Raw genomic sequence first — 6,000 nt, forward strand, 5'->3', positions numbered from 1 at the left:
AACCACACTGATTTATTTGTGGGACTAAAGTGTATTTTCATGGTATATTTGACTAGAAGGTGTCCTCCTCCATGGCCATGCAATGCTGTGCTTTGTACTCCGACTGCAGGATGGCTTGAGTCCACCTGGGTACAGTCTCTGGGTTTTTGGCCTATGTATAGGACTTGTGGCAACCCACCATCGTGAGAAAATTGGGGAGCTATGAGTGAGTAGCGTAACACAGTCATGGATATCTCATATAACGGCTGAGGGTTCGACGCGCTGAGCCCACGTCACCCCATTACTGGTTGAAGATCTCCACACACTAGGTAGGATTGTGGTAGGGAGACTGGCAGTCAGGAGATAGGCCAAGCCCCTTCCAGGGCTGTAGAGCCACGGGTTAAAGTTAATTTGACTAGAAGAGGGTTCTTATTTGTCTCATTCAAAGAGTACTAAATGTTATGATATACAAAAAGTGAGTACTGTAAAAAAGAAATGATCACTGTGATGCTCTCAAAATGTGTGTTCTTGAGTAAATTTAGCAAAACAAACTACTAAGTGCCTTAAAGTTTCCATGTTCATATAATTAATGAAAATGTTGAAGGTATGAGGCGTATTCGTAAAGTAAGTACAGTTTGCAAATATTGCCGCTGTAGTGATGCAGTCGCGACCGTGTGAGTTCTCGCTTGCATCCTTCATCCATTAGCTAGCCACAGGCACGCGTGGGAGCAGATCATGCTTTTTCTTCATAGTTTTCTGAAGGTTTGAAATGTTCAAGAAAATCAATCGGCCTGCCGCCTGTGAAATCCGGTCTGTGATTTGTTTTCTCAATGCAAGAATGGTTGAATTTTTGCCTAGAGGACAGACCACCAACAAAGAAGCCTGCTGTGACACATTAATCCGGCTGCACCGTTCAATTCAAAACAAAAGACACAGAATGCTTAGTGAAGGCATTGTGTTGCTTCACAACAATGCTCGTCCCCATATGGCTCAACAAACTCAAAATGTCATCACGTCATTCGGCTGGGAACAATTTGTTCATCCGCCAACAGCCCTGACTTGGCACCAAGTGACTACCATCTTTTTCTTCATCTGAAAAAGAAGTTTCTTGCTGGTGAGAAATTCGATGAGGATGACGACGTTGAAGCAGCAGTGCATGGATGGCTTTCGTTACAGGCGGGAACATTCTATGATGATGGGATACAGAAACTAGTGCCACGCTACAACAAATGCTTGAAGAATGGTGAAAACTACGTAGAAAAGTAGTTTAAGGTCTGTAGAATGCAATGCAAATTAAAAAAGGTATGAAACTATTTTACTTTATTTTTTATATCCTTTCGGTACTTACTTTAGGAATACGCCTCGTATATAACCTCAGTAGCAGAAGTTTCTATCTGTAATTCTCATAACACTAGTAGAATCAGGATTTTTGTTGTTGTTTTATTTTTGAATTTGACGTTACAGGTAAATGAAAATACATGAAATTTTACAGAATACAAATATACTACATGTGACATTAAGTGTAAATTATTTTCCAATGCATAAACTTGAAATTGTTGCATGAGACATTCCAAGGCAATGGATGATATTCAACTTGACATCATCTCGCAGTGCACTTTGGGATGAAACAGCATGAACTCAGGCAAACAGATTCACACGTGTTAAGGAAACTGTATTAGAAGCCTTCTTACGGCAATAAATTTGCTATATTTTATACATATACAAGGGTTTGTCATAATCAGACAAGTGTTTGTAACATGTGTATGTCACAGGGTCAGACAGGTTTTTGTAACTTGTACATTAATACGTGTGTATGTCACAGGGTTGCTTGGGTTCCTACAAACAAAATATCCATAATGGATACTCTTTCAGTTGTATATAACAAATTTTTAATACATCCTTCGATTGTCGAATTATTACTGGGTTGCCATGACTTACTCACCAACCCTTGTACATTCATCTTAGGATCATGGAAATCGTACCTTGAATCAATTCGGCAAGGATTACAGGCACAGTGCTTAACCGGTATATCTTCAATGCAGGATGTAATCTGTTTGCCCGAAATATGGTGCTGAGGTGTGATTTTGCACAATGAATTGGGGGGAGGTTGTTCACTGAATATCATCTATTATTTTTTTCAGTCAAAAATCTATATTTAGTATATCTTGCCTAGGAAAGAAATGTGAGAAAATTACACTTTTTTTTTTAAGATACCATGAGGAATTTCAGGTTGTTTAAAAATACAGTATTTAGCTAAACTTTCTCTATATTTTTTATAGGTTTACCCATTTACAACAACAGACATCTAAATTTGCTGAGAATCCTTATTTGAAGATGTCCTTGACAAGGTTGAAATTCAAAAATGCTTGCACATTGTAATTACTTTTATAGCATCACTGCTTACAAACTTACTTTTGGTTACTTATCTCTTGAAAAAGATGCATGTGAAATTGTGTCAAAATGTTGAGTAATAAAAAGTTCAGACACTACAAACAAAGTACATTGCAATTAGTGCTAGTAAGTATGTTACACTCTTGTGCAATGTGTCCTATGTGGTGGTTGATATTCTTTGGAAAAGTTGAAAGTTACTTTTTTGTGGTGGTGGTCTTGAAAAGTATTAAAGTAGCCCTATGTCACAACTCTTTTAATTTCACTACGAGATAGATGTCAGCATATGGTTAGTCACATTTCACAGTTTCATGAATTTATCCATTTTCTTCATGTAAATATTTTGTGGGATTTTTCCAGTACTATTTACACTTTATTTATTGTCAGTTAGCAACATGATAGGTTGGAGTGTTTTATTTCTTTTAACAAATTTCCATGTACAATTAACTTTGCTATGTATGTTAATGTTTGAATTCAGTATATTAAATTGTTAAATAAAGCATAATGGAAAATTAGCATTAAATATATATCTAGAAATGGCAGATGGTTGTAGGAAAAATATAATGAACCTTACATTTCTGTAATTTATGATATTTGGTCCAAATGTAAGGCATTTGTTCAATAACAGATAACTTTTCAACCTTATTTATTACAGGAGTTTGTTTTGTTTCCATTGCGAAGTTATAAGAGTGACTGACACATCAGATTATAAGCTTTCTCTGTTTGATTTCTGGGATGTATTAACTTTAGTCTCTTTGTCTTATCATTTAGTCTAATTTTCAAGATTAACTCTTTCCCTTTCTTGTTGTGTATGTGTGTTCTTGTCTGCCTATGGCCTTCGAGCCTTGTACCACTTAAATAATATTGTAGGCATTGAGGTTAAGAAAAAAATGTGCGAAAGCCTAGTATTGTCACGGTTAATCTATGGAGCCATAGTTGCTTTCAATGCAAACAGCTCCATATGTAATAAACTACAAGAACTACAGAATGCGTGGATGAGACTCATTTACAAGCTTAAAAAAAAAAGGAACCTCATTTCAAAATACTTACACAATTTGAATTCAGCCCGGGTGGGCCCAGCCCAGTTTTCCCCATGCAGTTTTTTTTTCAGAAAACTCGCCAAAAAAAAAAAGTTAAAAAGTGTTATTTTCTTTAATTACATGTGAGGTTTTAAGATTGTCAATTTTTTAAAAAAAACTTGCAAAGAAAATGCTTAGCAGAGCTTATATATAATACTAAAAATAATGAATGTAGTACAAGTCATAGTGTTTTTTTTCAGGCTATTTTCCTCAAATCATGCTAAAAATGGACTTTTAACAAATGAAAAGAATATATATCCATGAAACGAAAAGGAAAAAGTATCATAAATTTTTAGATAAAACGTTTGCATTGATTGATACAGCATAGCTGAACAAAGTTTATAATTTTGAAATGTGGTACCACTTTGGCTATCAGTCACTTCCTTATGTGGGGGAAACCATAGTGGCACATGATAGTTTCAACTGTGATGATCCATTGATACAATAATTTTTTGCATGTTTAAGCATTACAAGGAGAATTGAGTACACTTTATTAAAATGTCTGTAATCAGTGGCGGTGATTGGGTTCCAAAACTGGGGGGAGGGGACAAAGACAGTAATTTCTCCTTCTAGATAAAGTTTTGCATAGTGCGGGGCCAAAAATGGCGAAAAGATGGGGGGGGGGCGCAAATGTCTCCCCTCGCCGCCACTGTCGGTGATTATGGTATAATTAAATCGGAACACTCTTCAAATGATTCTTCTCATTTCTCATCATAATGTGTTGCTTGCCTATTCGATTTAATGCTATTTATGTCTGGTTAGGAGTTCTGTCCTGCACCTTCATGATCTTCCACAATTTCAGTTGTTTTTTTTAAGGTTGTAGGGCACTCAAGTAAATCCAGTGTACATACACTGTCATATACATATTTCATACACTTTGTTCATTTTTGACATTTTCAAACCTTTAATAGACTATTGTTTTGAGCTTTGTGCATGAAACTTACAAGAGCATTATGTACTTGCACTATAATTTGACAATAGAATTATCAAAATATGATGTATGAGTTAGGGTGGATGGTCAAAGAGGGATAAATCATCTATTTAGTGGGCATGATAACTGCTTCAAATTTAGAATCATTTAGGTAAAATTATTTCTGCAGCTAGAAAATGTGTTTCAAGATGGTGGGTGAAAAACTGATTTTCCCCATGTTGCAGGCTCTATACTATGCTCTACATTGTTTTGTTTTTTCCTTTTCTTTCAAAACTGTCTAGAATACAATATTTCATTGGTTCGCAATTTTGCAGTAAAGCTTTCAAAATAATATTTCCTGGATTAGGAGAGGAATGGTGGTAAAATCACAAACGTTGTATTTATGATAACCACCATAAATGCAAAGCTTTTGGTTTGCAATTTATATAATTGGAAGATATCTCGATGGATTGGTCTCACATTTGAGAAAAACTGGTCCCATGTTTAATGATAGTAATAGTAAAGGACAGACCGGTTTAATATTTCTTGGGAGAGTTTTAAATTATGCTCATAATTGACTAGGTGACATTTTCGTAGATTAAGAAACGCAGGTCTCTGCAATGCGTAACTTCACCATGTCGTGGTGGATGGCGAGTTGAGATTCGCCTGCTGCAGTGAGCTGAAACAAGTACCTTCCCCAGCGTTGCCAACCTTTGTACACGATAAGACCGCGTATGTACATGGCATACGGCTCCGTCCATACGCAAAGTTTAAGAATTTCTTAGAGAAATACCCCCCCCCCCCCCCAACATACATACACACCAGAGGCGAGGCGTCCGGTCATCGGGAGATGTGGCGATGACCAAGCAAAGTAATAAAAATATTGCATTTTATATATTTTAGAGAAGAAGTAAAAAATATGTCGGCATACTTGCATATTTGGGCGAAATAAGCCAAGCGACAGCATGAAACAGCTGGAAATACGCAAGAGATTCACTAATCTTAGCGCATCGAAATGATGCTCCAGGCCAGTACTACCCCTCGTGCTGAACCCTCAAGTCAAGTTTCCCATTGAAGGCAATGGTGTTAGAAGCCCCAGCTCATCGCAGAAGAGGTGCGAATCCATCGTCTTTGACAGTGCCGAGAACAGCCAAACCATGGCCGAATGCTTCCGAGCAGGCAGTCCAGCAACCTCTACTTTCCCCCACTCTTCAAGGTCTGGGTCATAACAGACCTTCTTTCAGCCCCCTCATGCTTACAGCCACGGCAGGGTTTGTCTGGGTCTGGCTCTGGCTCTGGAGTCATCAAGATTCTTCAGAGTGTCCAGTGGCGTGATCAAGGAGGAGTTGGTGGGGGGGGGTCATAATCCCTGCTTAGGCTCAAAATCTTACAAAAAAAAAAGAACGTTAAAGGCAGGAAAGGATGGCAAAATGAGGAATTCAGGAATGACTACTAAAAAGTACAAGGGCGCACCACTGCCAATGTCTGCTATTTCCACTTGTTAAGAGGAAATGCACACATTGAACGATATGAAATCTGCTTCTCATTATCAAAACAACAATTGACGGCGAACAATAAAAGTTATTACCTTTAAACGCGACAATTGAGGTGTTTTCATTTCAGTTTCGATCATATTTAATAATT

This window comes from Lepisma saccharinum, chromosome 6 (assembly GCF_977018435.1).
Source record: "Lepisma saccharinum chromosome 6, izLepSacc3.1, whole genome shotgun sequence".
NCBI lineage: Eukaryota > Metazoa > Arthropoda > Insecta > Zygentoma > Lepismatidae > Lepisma > Lepisma saccharinum.